The sequence below is a fragment of the Aquarana catesbeiana genome, linkage group LG10 (genome assembly GCF_042186555.1).
Source record: "Aquarana catesbeiana isolate 2022-GZ linkage group LG10, ASM4218655v1, whole genome shotgun sequence".
Classification (NCBI taxonomy): domain Eukaryota; kingdom Metazoa; phylum Chordata; class Amphibia; order Anura; family Ranidae; genus Aquarana; species Aquarana catesbeiana.
Genome location: NC_133333.1, coordinates 52,279,261 through 52,294,451, shown reverse-complemented (window position 1 = coordinate 52,294,451; position 15,191 = coordinate 52,279,261). Strand labels below are relative to the sequence as shown.

The 15,191-nt window shown below is 47.2% G+C and overlaps 1 protein-coding gene across 1 annotated transcript in view; it reads left to right on the top strand.

The window, feature by feature from the left end:
* Positions 1-15,191, top strand: part of RRAS (RAS related) — a 134,040-nt gene that overhangs the window by 38,054 nt on the left and 80,795 nt on the right. The gene's annotated exons all lie outside the window — the stretch shown is intronic.

The window sequence follows — 15,191 nt, the reverse complement described above, 5'->3', positions numbered from 1 at the left end:
TTATGTTTTGCATGCAAATGGTGGAGGTGATATAGCAACATTTAGACCCCTTTCACACTGGGACGCTTTTCAGGCATTTTAGCTCTAAAAATAGCGCCTGTAAAGCGCCTGTAAAGCGCCTGAAAAGCGCCTGAAAAGCACCTCTCAAGCCACCCCAGTGTGAAAGCAGGGTGCTTTTACACTGGTGCGGTGCGCTTGCAGGACAGGAAAAAAAGTCCTGTAAGCAGCATCTTTGGGGGTGGTGGAGGAGCGGTGTATACACCGCTCCTCCACCACCCCTACCCATTGAAATCAATGGGCAGCGCTGCCGAAGCGCCGTGAAACGGGCTCTATTAACCCTTTCCTCGGCCGCTAGCAGGGGTTAAAAGCGCCCGACTAGCAGCCGAAAAGTGCCACTAAAACTAGCGGTGCTTTACCACTACTGGACCCGTCGCCCCAGTGAGAAAGGGGTCCTAAAGTAGTATAGGCCTCGTTCACACAGGGGGTACTAAACCATATGCCCATGCAGGGCTGGGTTTACCTGCATGGGATACACAGGCCGGCAGGTCAGGAAAGAGGGGGGACGAGCGAGCACCCCCTCCTCATGGACCATACCAGGCCACATACCCTCAAGCCTAGGGGGGTGCTTTGGGGCAGAGGGGGGCTCTGCGCCCCCCACCCCGAAGCACCTTGTTCCCATGTTAATGAGGACAAAGGCCTCTTCCCGACAACCCTTGCCGTTGGTTGTTGGGGTCTGCGGGCGGGGGCTTATTGAAATCTGGAATCCCCCTTTAACAAGGGGGCCCCCAGCTCCCGGCCCCCCACCCTAGGTGAATGAGTATGGGGTACATCGTACCTCTACCCATTCACCTAAAAAAAAAAAAGTGTCAAAAATAAACACACTACACAGGTTTTGAAAGTATTTTATTAAGGCAGCTCCAGCTCTTCTCCCTCTCTGGCGACGTCTTCTCCCTCTGCCAGTCCTTCTCCCCTCTCTAGTTCTTCTCCTCCCTGCGCTGTCTTCTCTCTCTTTTTTTCGCTCTTTTGCCGGGTCTTCTTGCACTTGTGCTGGGTCTTCTCCCTCTGTTCTCCTTTATATTGGCATGGGACGGGCCCACCCGATGATGACATTTGGAGACCACGCCCCTTTTGATGTCACCGCCCAGGGCATGATGGGGTGATGATGTCACAAGGGGTGTGGCCTTCAAATTACGTCATTGGGTGGGCCTGCTCCATGCCAATATAAGTAATTGCACACGGCGGACCCAGCATTACACCGGGAGATCGCATCGAGTCAACATTGGAAGAAGAACAGAGGGAGAAGACCCAGCAAACGAGCGAGAAGACCTGGCAAAAGAGCGAGAAGACAGTGGGGAGAGGAGACCCAGCAGCAGAGGGAGAAGACAGTGTGGAGAGGGAGAAGAACTGGCAGAGGGAGAAGACATTTTGCCGAAGGAGGGAGAAGAGCCGGAGAGGGGAGAAGAAATCAGAAGAGAAGTCGGAGCTGATTTATTAAATGACTTAAAAACCCTGTGTAGTGTTTTTATTTCTTGACACTTTTTTGGAGTGAATGGGTAGGGGTACAATGTACCCCATGCTTATCCACCTAGGGTGGGGGGACCAGGATCTGGGGGCCCCCTTGTTAAAGGGGGCTTCCAGATTCCGATACCCCCCCGCCCACAGACCCGACAACCACCGGGCAAAGGTTGTCGGGAAGAGGCCCTTGTCCTCATCAACATGGGGACAAGGTGCTTTGGGGTGGGGGGGCACAGGGCCCTCTGTCCCAAAGCACCCACCCCCCCATGTTGAGGGCATGTGGCCTGGTATGGTCCAGGGGGGGGCGCCTGCTCTTCCCCCCCTTTCCTGACCTGCCAGGCTGCGTGCTCGGATAAGGGTCTGGTATGGATCTTGAGGGGGACCCCCACACCATTTTTTTTGGTCTGGGGGTTCCCCTTAAGATCCATACCAGACCGAAGGGTCTGGTATCGTTTTGGGGGGAACCTCACACAAACTTTTTTTGTACATTTTGGTTCCCCTTCAAGATTCTCAGCACACAAGTCGCACCACAAGTTGTATCATCTTGATCTGACTTCTGGTGCGACTTCTATCCAAATCAATGGGCTCCCATAGGGAACGATTGATTTTGAATAGAGGCAGTGAAACACCGGACGAGGCTTAACGCTGTGTATACAGCATTAAGCCTTGTTAAACCGCGTTTAACACCTTTTATCGGCGTCTGGCATTTTTACAGCTCTAGCGCTGGAGCCTCAGAATGTGCTGGTCCTGGGTTTTTTTTGGAACTTAAAAACGCCTGTGCCACTTACAGCTCCTAAACACCTTGGTGGGCATGAGGCCATAGGTTAACATGGAGAGGCGTTTTTAAGCTGTAAAAAACGCTCCTAAAAGCGGCTGTAAAAATGTCCGTGGGCATGAGGCCTAAATGTGGAGTTAGGCTTTAAGTGAAATATCAGGCTGTCCAGTTTCAGGTGACATGCCCCTCCGCCACCATGTTCAGTTACATGACCTGCTCTACATTTTGGATACCAACATCTGCAGATCTCAGTTGATGTCAGCACTTACTTCAGACCTCATGCCTTGGAACCAGGGGACATGATTTTTAAAGATGACAGGTATATTTTTGCACAGTTTCTCAACCGCTGTCTGCCTCTTTAATGCCTGGCTGCCTGTGTGATTAAATCAGACCTGTCCTTAGCAATTGGGTTTGCTTTAAGGTAACCTGTGATTAGATGAAGCCTGTAATGAAGGAAATATGTGACCTGTTACTGCTGACCCCTCCTACTGAATTTCTTTACATCGTTTTAGCAATTTGTTTTAAAATCATGATCGCAGTATATATATATATATATATATATATATATATATATATATATATACACACACAGAAAGAGAGAGACTAAGACTGTCCTTCGGGTAATTTATTCTTTGTCTCATTTTTTGCTATATACTGTACACGTGATGATGCCCCAATGCATAAATAAAGCATCTTTTATTAAAGAAGAACTGCAGTCTGCTCACATAATTTGTAATAAACACATCTTTGCCATTCTGAAGCTTCCCTCCAACCACTTTGCATAATTTTTTATATATAATGTGATTCTGTACTTGCCAAATAGGCTGCTGAAATCTCCCTCTACTAAGTCTGGCTGCAACCATTTTAACTGTGGGCAGCTGATGCTGCTGCCTGTTCACTTCCTGGATTTACACACACACAGAGGCACACCTCCAGCTCTGCAGCTCTCATTGGCTCTCTTATTAATCATCCTCCCTCCCTTCCTGGCAAACTCCCATGAGACTGAGAGCTGTGCATGATGTCATACGCCTAGGCTTTTAACAGACAAGAAACAGGAAGTGGGCTGTATAAGGTATTTACTGGTAGAAAAAAAAACGTTTTACTATCCAAAGTTAAAACAACAAGAGCGGAAGATTTAATAGATGGAGAGTTGAAAAAATGATGGAAGGTCCGCTTTAAGAATCAATTGCCCATGTTTTCCCTGTGCAAGGGTTTTTCCCCTCCAGACTGGAACAGAGCGCTCAGCTTTTGCTGTGCCATATCTGCTTTCCATTACGATCCAGTGTCTGCAACGCTTTAAACTAAAGGCAAAAAAAAATGTAAAAAAATGTGAATAGGCAGGCTGCAGAAGAGACATGCAGAGTCTCTTCTGCAATAAAGTAAACTTACCTGCCTGTTCTAATTTTTTTTGCAGAATGTACATGCAGCTGCGCACAGTGCCAGTGTACCGATGTTAATAATTTCCATCATGTACGGGGGTGATGTCATGCCACACTGGCCAATCAAGGCCAAAGACCGATACCTTGAAAATGGTGAGAAAAAGATGCCGGTGTCTTGCCGAGAAAGTTCCCTCGGCAGATAAGGACCCCCCCTGTACTGCGCAGGCGCAGTGCCTGCGCAGTACGAACTACTATCAGCCGCCGGAGATAGCCGAAGCTCAAAATGTTCAATCAGCTGTACACGGCGCCTGCGCCCTAGATCCAGGTTCCTTCCCCACCATTTCCAAGTGGACCTAGAGGGGGAATAAAAAAGAGCCGAGCGAAGCGAGGCCGTGCCCGAAGCGTGGCAAACAAAGCGAGCCTGCGAGGGGCCCTCTTACAGGCACCGTGTACAGCTGATTTTCACCTATTCACCTTCAGCTATTTCCACCGGATCCTACTGCGCAGGCGCAGCGCCTGCGCAGTAGAGGGGGGGTCCTTATCCGCCGGGCGGAACTTTCTCGGCAGAACACCGGCAATGGAACTTCCTGGGCACTGGACTGTTGGAGCATAGAAGAGCATTCTTGCCTTTAGTTCCGCTTTAAGTCATAAACATGAAACTAGTATCCAGTCCAGGCATTCTCAACCAGTGTTCCATGGAACTGGTATCATTTATTGGATAAAAACATAGTACATTTTCATGTGAATTACCTGTAAACAGCCTGGACAGCAGAGGGGATGCACCATGTACCACTGGGATAACATTTTTTTCTCTCTCTTAACTTTTATTTTTATTTTTTAAATGTTTGATTATATTAATTTATGTTTATTTTACGATTAGCCCCTCTAGTTAGATTAAACCTAATCAATTGGCCCATGCAGCTGTTATATCTTAACCAATGAAAACAAAACTTTTTTTTTCCCCTGAGGGTTTAGAAGCCTGATCTGCTCCTGCGGCTTGGGGATCAGCTTCTCTGGTGGTTTGTACCTCTGGCTTTCAGCCTCCTATCCAGGTGTGTTGGTCATTGAGATCTTGGCCGCCCCTGCTATCCAGTGCTTTTTTGGCCATCTTCTGCGTTCTTCCACATTCCATCTTTGTCTTGAACCAGGCTCCTCAGTGCGTGGATAATCACATCCCACACGGGCCATCAGGCGGCTTGCCTACATGCATCTTAAAACATAAAAATAATGCATCTTGCTCTGGCTCACCATCACTCAGCCTGCTGTCTCCCCCTGATCTGTGCTATAACAGTCTGTGGATTCCCCCTCACCTCCTCCACTGTGGTCCACGACCCTGCTTTAAATGTCTCCACAACTTTATCCCTGACCTATCTGGTGTGTTCCTTGGCCTTCATTATGCTCTTTGGTCACTGAGGTTCTCTAACAAACCTCTGAGTGCTTCACAGAACAGCTGGATTTATACTGAGATTAAATTACACATAGGTGGACTCTATTTACTAATTATGCCGCGTACACACGACTGGACTTTCCATCAGAATAGACTCTAACGGTCTTTCCAACGGAGTTCCGCAGAAACGGACTTGCCTACACGCAATCACACCAAAGTCCGATCGTTTAGAACGCGATGAGGTACGACGGGACTAGAAAAAGGAAGTTCAATAGCCTGTAGCCAATAGCTGCCCTTGCGTCATTTTTGGTCCGTCGGAATAGCATACAGACGAGCGGTTTTCCCAATAGGAATTGAGTCAGTCGGAAAGATTTGAAACATGTTCTATTTCTAGGTCTGTCAGAATTTTCAAAAGAAAAAGTCCGATGAAGCCCACACACGATCGGAATGTCCGATGGAATGATTCCGTCGGACCCTTTCTGCTGGAAAGTCCGGTCGTGTGTACGCGGCATTAGGTGACTTCTGAAGGCAATTGGTTCCACTAGATTTTAGTTAGGGGTATCAGAGTAAAGGGGGCTGACTACAAATGCACGCCACACTTTTCAGATACGGTATTTATTTGTAAAAAATTTTGAAAAACATTTATCATTTTCCTTCCACTTCACAATTATGTGCTACTTAGTGTTGGTCTATCACATAAAATCCCAATAAAATACATTTACGTTTTTGGTTGTAACATGACAAAATGTGCAAAATTTCAAGGGGTACGAATACTTTTTCAAGGCACTGTATCTTTGTTGTCTTGTTTTTTTTGTACTGTATGAAATAAAATACAAAGCTTTTAGATATTTTATTCTATCATTGTTTGTGATTATAGAGGTATATTTAAAGTCTCAATTTCAAACCACATTTGCCCTTCTTAAACTCACCTGGATGATACCTCTATATCACTATTCTTACTAGAGATACACTCCATTCCACAAAAACTAGTCTCTATTCCTAGAAACTGTGAGAGTTATCACTCATGCCACACTTTGAATGGAACTGGGAAATAGTTAAGGCCTCGTTCACACCTAGGTGCAGGTTCTAGGTTCTGCTAGGGCACAAAAAAACAGTGGTTCTCTATGTGCCCTGTTCACACCACAACATGCAGAAAAAACTGATGTGACATTAACATTTGTGTGAATATAGGGGACATGATTGACGTGCATGAAAACTGATGTTAGTGTGCATAGAAACTGATGTGCACATGCATGAAAACTGAGGTAAAATGATGTGAAACTGATGTCTTTGCTAATGAAATCTGCGCAGTTTTCCCATCCGTTTCCATCAGTTTTCATGCATGTATGGTGTGAACGAGCCTTGAAGTGGAACTAAACCCTCCTATAATTTTCAGCCAAGGAAGCTGCCATCTTAGCTTCTGTGTGATCTGCAACAGCCATGATGCTACACATGTGATCAGTTATGGTGCCAGCCATTTGATCGTTTGACAGTTTGGTTAAGAGCACAAGCAAATGTGACAGTTAGCATTCATGGCATGCCAGGAATGTAATTGTTCTTTGAAACTGTTAAATCAATTGGTTTAGTTCCACTATAAATCAGTAGGTTTAGTTCCACTTTAATGCCCCGTACACACGGTCGGACATTGATCGGACATTCCGACAACAAAATCCTAGGATTTTTTCCGACGGATGTTGGCTCAAACTTGTCTTGCATACACACGGTCACACAAAGTTGTCAGAAAATCTGATCATTCTGAACGCGGTGACGTAAAACACGTACGTCGGGACTATAAACGGGGCAGTAGCCAATAGCTTTCATCTCTTTATTTATTCTGAGCATGCGTGGCACTTTGTGCGTTGGATTTGTGTACACACGATCGGAAATTCCGACAACGGATTTTGTTGTCGGAAAATTTTATAGCAAGCTCTCAAATTTTGTGTGTCGGAAAATTCGATGGAAAATGTGTGATGGAGCCCACACACGGTCGGAATTTCCGACAACAAGGTCCTATCACACATTTTCCGTCGGAAAATCCGACCGTGTGTACGGGGCATAACAGAGTCTTTTTGACAGACTCCCTTTAAAGCAACTAAACCTTATTTGTAAAAACTACGAGCAGGCAGCTTTTTATTGCAGAAAATACATGTGATGTCTCTTCCGTAATAACACATACTTGCCTGCCTACCTGCAGTCTTCTATTGGATGCACACTGAGCTGTGCATGCACATCTCATCCCAACTCACTTTGGCTGTACCGACAGTGGAGGCTGGTGCTAACCCCCCAACCCCCCCCCCCCCCCCCCGGCACGGTTGGTAGGTCAGTCGGACATCCCCCCCGTCGCTCGTTCCTCAGCCCATCCAGCCCCGCACTTACCCTATCGTGGGCAGCGCTTCCTCCTCGTCGGCATCACCCAGTGTCTCCTCCTCCTCGGGTTCACGGCAGCTTCCCTTGCATCTTCTCCTCTTTCTCCTTTCGGCCAATTGGATCTCAGGACCCGCTTCCTGATTGGCAGGGAGGTGAATCAGAAAGATAATAGCGAATATTAATTTGCTATTGTCACACAACTGGGTAGGCTCAGGGCGCATTGCTTTGCTCCCCCAGCCCACCCTTTTTTAAAGCTAATTAGAGCCCCTGGCTCTAATCATGTGCTTCTAAAAGAAATAAAAACCTCATCGGAATCCATGCGTCCGGCGCCCTGCATGTAGATTATGGGCCGGACACATGGATTAGGGGGGCGGCACCCCTGCGTCCCCCATGTACCAAAATTACTGACTCCTGTCAATCTGCACTGGCCAATCAAGGGGCAGAAAACCTGGCACACAAAAGTGGAAGATGAGAGTGGCTGGGGAGGGATGTAACCACCACATCGCTGGAAGCTGGAGGTAAGTGTTTTTGAAATAAAAGCAGAGGTAAGTGCAGCGCAAAAAACTACATTAAAGAAAAAGAAAATAGTCCAATCAAGGCGGAAACTCCAATCACTGGACAGAAGGAATGGCAGGATCCCTTGTCTGGAAAAAGGGGGAAAAGTCCTTCTGATGTAAAGTGACAATATCCTTCACCAAATAAGCCCAGATACGCTTACCAGAATGGATGGACCTCTCTGCCACAGAAGGTCAAAAACGCATGTATCCCCAAGGGATGTTGCAAACCTCCCAGATGGTTTGAACGATCCTCAGTCGCAGTGTGTAGAGCTCATGCACGGCAAGAGAATCCAGTGATGTGAGGGGAACCTCCAGAAGCCGGTAAGGTGTCCCCGCTAGGTGCTATGTCTGCTCAGGCAGCTTCCACTTCTGGTCTGTGGGACCCTCACTGCGACTGAGGATCGTTCAAACCGTCTGGAAGGTTTGCAACATCCCTTGGGGATACATGCGTTTTTGACCTTCTGTGGTAGGGAGGTCCATCCATTCTGGTAAGTGTATCTGGGCTTATTTGGTGAAGAATATTGTCACTTTACATCAGAAGGACTTTTCCCCCTTTTTCCACACAAGGGATCCTGCCATTCCTTCTGTCCGGTGATTGGAGTTTCCACCTTGATTGGACTATTTTCTTTTTCTTTAATGTAGTTTTTTGCGCTGCACTTACCTCTGCTTTTATTTTGATGTACTAGGTATATGTGACTGCCTATAGTGTTCAGCTTGCAGTTTTCAAGTTATAATATTGTTTGTGCTGATTTTTTTGCTGTTTTTTTAAGTGTTTTTGAAAGTTTAGTTCCACTTTAATGGTTTTTGGTTGGTGTCCTTGAGCCCTGCACCTTGTCATCCCTGCTTTTGCACTGCTTGTATGAGAATGTGTACAAGCTGCAGTATTACACCGTTTGGATGTTTTATGTCACGTTCCAGAGGGATCCATTTTTCATAAGTGTCCTGCTGTACTAACAGACAGATCAGCCCACCTTATATGGAGCCAGCTGTGTGCAGAAGCAGCCTCACACTATCCGGGGAAAGCTAGACGTAAGATAGAAGACTTGAAAAGTGGGATTTGAAGTCGTTCATTCATTTGTCTAAAAATCATGTGTAGTTTTAGTTAAGTGATCCTAACAACAGACAGACATAGGCAGAGAAGTCAGTTTGTGGGACTGGATGATAGTCTGTTGTAGGAATGATCTGTTCCCATGTCTATTTTGCCATCTTAAAGTGGATCTTCACCCAAAAATCAAAGTGCTGTTTAGGGTTTGTTTTACTCTCACATGATTCTGCATGTCGCGTAGGGCTAGCCCAATCACTTGAATGGCCTGGCCTATCCGCATTTGTCACCCAAAAATAAGCTCCTGCTCTTTTTTGGGCGACAATCATCACACAATTTTTAATGGAGTGTTTTGCTGCGATTGTTATGCGGCTATGTGGCAGACTCACGTCGCTTTGGGGTTCCCATACCTCCCAACTTATATACAGTGGGGCAAAAAAGTGTTTAGTCAGCCACCAATTGTGCAAGTTCTTCCACTTAAAAAGATGAGAGAGGCCTGTAATTGTCACCATAGGTATACCTCAACTATGAGAGACAAAATTTGGAAACAAATCCAGACAATCACATTGTCTGATTTTTGAAAGCATTTATTTGCAAATTATGGTGGAAAATAAGTATTTGGTCACCTACAAACAAGCAAGATTTCTGGCTCTCACCGACCTGTATCTTCTTCTTTAAGAGGCTCCTCTGTCCTCCACTCATTACCTGTATTAATGGCACCTGTTTGAACTTGTTATCAGTATAAAAGACACCTGTCCACAACCTCAAACAGTCACACTCCAAACTCCAGTATGGTGAAGACCAAAGAGCTGTCGAAGGACACCAGAAACAAAACTGTAGACCTGCAGGCTGGGAAGACTGGATCTGCAATAGGCAAGCAGCTTGGTGTGAAGAAATCAACTGTGGGAGTAATAATTAGAAAATGAAAGACATACAAGACCACTGATAATCTCCCTCGATCTGGGGCTCCACGCAAGATCTCACCCCGTGGGGGCAAAATGATCACAAGAACGGTAAGCAAAAATCCCAGAACCACAGTGAATGACCTGCAGAGAGCTGGGAGAAACGTAACAAAGGCTACAATCAGTAACACACTACGCCGCCAGATACTCAGTTCCTGCAGTGTCAGACGTGTCCCTCTGCTTAAGCCAGTACATGTCCAGGCCCGTCTGAGGTTTGCTAGAGAGCATTTGGATGATCCAGAAGAGGATTGGGAGAATGTCATATGGTCAGATGAATCCAAAGTAGAACTGTTTGGTAGAAACACAAATCGTCGTGTTTGGAGGAGAGAGAATGCTGAGTTGCAACCAAAGAACACCATACCTACTGTGAAGCATGGGGGTGGCAACATCATGCTTTGGGGCTGTTTCTCTGCAAAGGGAACAGGATAACTGATCCGTGTACATGAAAGAATGAATGGGGCCATGTATCGTGAGATTTTGAGTGCAAACCTCCTCTCATCAGCAAGGGCATTGATGAAGGGCAAGATGAAACATGGCTGGGTCTTTCAGCATGACAATGAAGAAGCATTACAAGGTCCTGGAGTGGCCTAGCCAGTCTCCAGATCTCAACCCTATAGAAAACCTTTGGAGGGAGTTAAAAGTCTGTGTTGCCCAGTGACAGTCCCAAAACATCACTGCTCTAGAGGAGATCTGCATGGAGGAATGGGCCAACATACCAGCAACAGTGTGTGACAACCTTGTGAAGACTTACAGAAAATGTTTGACCTCTGTCATTGGCAACAAATGATATATAACAAAGTATTGAGATGAACTTTTGATATTGACCAAATACTTATTTTCCACCATAATTTGCAAATAAATTCTTTCCAAATCAGACAATGTGATTGTCTTGATTTGTTTCCACATTTTGTCTCTCATAGTTGAGGTATACCTATGATGACAATTACAAGCCTCTCTCATCTTTTTAAGTGGGAGAACTTGCACAATTGGTGGCTGACTAAATACTTTTTTGCCCCACTGTAGATGGGAATGAGGGACACCTATCAGCAAAAGTATTCAGGCATAGGGCACGCCCCTTGCCACGCCCCCTTAAAGGAGAATTGTACAAAAAAAAAAAAAAAAGATTGGTTCAACCCAAAAGTGCTTTTTTTACCACTATTGCTTTTTTTTTTTTTTTATCACTACTCTTCCTTTATATTGGCTTTATTTACAAATGCAGAAATTTAGAAATCAGATGAAAGGTTTAGTGCTGTAAAACACTTTTTCATAGATAAAAAGTGCATTTTTTAGACATCTATATAGATCAGACCAAAATGAGGGACAAATGAGGAGGAATGAGGGACAAAGGGACATTGCTCCAAATCAGGGACAGTCCCTCCAATTCAGGGACAGTTGGGAGCTATGGGTTCCATTAAAGGATAATGGCACCCAAACATGCATTTTGCAGAGATTCTACCTGCGATTCCAAATTGCGAAGCAGGGACGTTGCTAGGGGGTGGCTATTGGGGCTATAGCCCTAGGGTTGCCACATCATCCCTTTAATCCAGGACACATATTAATTACACAGGTTCTGAGGCTGATTTAATGCAGATAAGGCACCATGTGAGTGTAATTACCACCTTAATCAGCCACAGAACCTGTGTAATTAATGCATGTCCTGGATTAAAGGGATGATGTGGCAACCCTATATAGCCCCGGATCTGGCGCCCATAGCCCCAAGTTTCTTGTAGCTGTCTAACCAGTGGGTTGCGGCTTCTGCGGCGGGCTGGCTGCATTAGAGAGGCAGAGGAGAGGAGAGAAGCGAGCGTGCGGACGAGCAGAGATGACATCTCTCTCTGCCCGCTCCACATCAGCGCTCTTCACAGCCGGGCCTCTTCAATTTGGGAGCGAGGTGTGGCAAGCAGCAGAGAGATGGCATCATCTCTCACTGCCCGCCACACATCAGCACTCTTCTGCCCTCACAGCACAGTGGAGTGGAGGTCACATGCTTCCTGTCATCGTGGAGCTCCACTTTGCAGCCAGACCCCCTTTGCTTCAATGTCGGAGGTATGGCGGGGAGTAGTGATCAATCCCTTCAGAGGATTGTTTCTGTCGAAAATCTGACGGACTGTAGATTTGGAACATGTTTCAAATCTTTACGTCGGAACTCCGCCGGACCCAGTTCCTATTGAAAAATCCGCTCGTCTGTATGCTAGTCCGACTGATGAAAACCGACGCTGGGGCAGCTATTGGCTACTGGCTATCAACTTCCTTATTTTAGTCATCACGTATGAATCCGTCGGACTTTATTGTGATCGTGTGTAGGCAAGTCCGTTCGTTCAAAAGTCCGTCGGAAGTCCGTCAAAAGTCCGTTGCAAAGACTGTTGGACCTTTGTTGCCGAAAAGTCCACCTGTGTGTACAGGGCATTAGTCTGTAGGGTTCAATATTGAGTTGGCCCACCCTTTGCAGCTATACCAGCTTCAACTCTTCTGGGAAGGCTGTCCACAAGGTTTAGGAGTGTGTCTATGGGAATGTTTGACCATTCTTCCAGAATCATTTGGTGGAGAAGGGATTATAGTGTGGGGGTTGTATTTCAGGGGTTGGGCTTGGTCCCTTAGTTCCAGAGAAGGGAACTCTTAAGGCCTCAGCATACCAAGACATTTTGGACAATTTCATGGTCCCAACTTTGTGGGAACAGTTTGGGGATGACTTCTTCCTGTTCCATCATGACTGCGCACGGGCGCCGCCACCCACCCATCCATGCGCCCGGCCCCTTTCAGGATACCGGGCACATAAATTCCTATGGCGGGGATGGGCGGGGGTGTGCTTTTTGAAGCACTGATTAGAGCCTCTAATAGGCTTCAAAATAGGGTGGGCTCGGTTTGCAGAGCATTACGTCCAGAGCCCACCTAAGTGTGTTGCAACAGTGAATGAATATTCGCTGTTACAACACTGATCCTCCTCCCGGCCAATCGGGAAGCGGGTCTGATACCCATCTCCCGATTGGTTGAAAGGACAGGCGATCCTATTGGACGAGGAGGAGAAGAGTCAGACACAGGAGCTGATTCCCGCGCCGCTCCTTGATGTTCGTTCCCGCAGCTGCCTGATGCCCGGATCCCCGTGCCGCTCCTTGATGTCCAATTCATGCAGCTGTCCGATGCTCGGATCCCCGTGCCACTCCTTGATGTTCGATCCCTGCAGCTGGACGATGCTCGGATCCCCGTGCCGCTCCTTGATGTTCGATCCCCGCAGCTGCACAATGCCCGGATCCCCACGCCGCTCCTTGATGTCCAATTCATGCAGCTGCCCGATGCTCGGATCCCTGCGCCACTCCTTGATGTCCAATTCCTGCTACTGCCCGATGCTCGGATCCCCGCGCCGCTCCTTGATGTCCGATCCCTGCAGCTGCCCAATGCTTGGATCCCCGCACTGATCCTTGATGTCCAATCCCTGCAGCTGCCCGATGCCCAGATCCCCGCGACGCTCCTTGATGTTTGATCCCTGCAGCTGCCCAATGCCCAGATCCCCGCGCTGCTCCTTGATGTCTGATCCCTGCTGCTCGATGCTCTGATCCCCGCGCCGCTCCTTAATGTCCGATCCCTGCAGCTGCCCGATGCCCAGTTCCCCCGCACTGCTCCTTGATGTCCAATCCCTGTAGCTGCCCAATGCTCGGATCCCAGCGCTGCTCCTTGATGTCCGATCCCTGCAGCTGCCGGATGCACCACTCCTTGATGTCCGATCCCTGCAGCTGCTCGATGCCCAGATCCCTGCACTGCTCCTTGATATCCAATCCCTGCAGCTGCCGATGCCCGGATCCCCGCACCGCTCTTTGATGTCCGATACCTAGATGGGGTAATTGCCGGTGGACTGGCAGACAGCGAGCGGGGAGGGGGGGGTGGTTGTTTGCCGCCCCCCCCTCAAACAAAAAACCACCAGCTGCCACTGCATATCAGGAACACATGTAAAATCACTCGCTTTGCCGACACACACAGAAACATGCTGCCCTTCAGCAGATGCATGATGGTGTCATTTATTGTTAATGGTACCCCCACGCATCAACTAACGCATGTGTTTTCGCACATGTCATACTACATACTACACTGCGGTCGGTGCAGTGCATTTTTGAAAAAGTGCCAGGGATTTTTTTGCTTATTTCTTGTGCGTAGGGCTACCCATTGAAACAAATAGTCTGCCCTATATGCAACACACAGGAACACACAGAGACGATCATGAGCTCCATTGCACCTGCATGGTGTGAACGAAGCCTTGGCTTCTTTTTACACCTACTGAGACTGCATTCACATTACAGCAGCACATAAACATGCGACAAAATGTGTGCCACACTTCGCTTCGCATCGTTAATGGCATCCCAAACACAGCAAGTGAACCGCACGTTTTTGCTTATAGTAAAATGCACAGCAGATGCCCAAAGGGCTCAAAATACACGACCTTCTTTGTCGGGTTTGTCACGCTCATCCATGTCTGCAATTAAGAATTAATTAATGGCACCGCTGGGCATCTGCTAACTGGGTAGCGTGTTTCTGTGTGTATTGGGAACATGCACGGTTTTGCACACATCCCTGATATGCACAAAAGTGAATGTAGGCTAAAACACAGTCTAATGTGTTAACCCTTTGGCGTCGGCCGTACGCAAATATGCGGCCTCTCGGCGCCTGGTCCTTAGTGCCGAGGGGCGTGAATTGCTGCCTGTACACCTGCGCGCCTTTTTTTAATGCCACACCAATGCATGTGCTAACAGGCGCGCTTTCATTTGTGCCAAAATGCATGGTGCTACATTAGCATGCATTTCGATATGGCATCGTTTTGAAAAAGGGGTCAGGGACTTTTCTGTGTTTCTTGCGTGAAGGGCAGCCCATTGAAATGAGTAGGCTGTTGTATGCACAATGCACAGGAAACACGCTCACGCTTGTTTGCATCTGTGGGGGTGAAGCCCTTACCCTTGGTCTACAAAACTGTGTGCAGTGGGTGCATTTGCATGGGTTTTATGTGTGTCGCATGTAAGGCCTCCTATTATTTTAATGGCTACCCTATGTGTAAAAAGCACAGAAAAGAAGTCCCTGACTTCCAAAAATGCACGGCACCATGCAATTTGGTGTGTGTGTGTGAAAATGTGTGCGTTTGCAGATGTGTGGGGGGAGCCATTAACAATTTATTACACGTTTGATGAAGTCAAACGCATTTCTCTATGAGTTGGGAAAGCATGCAA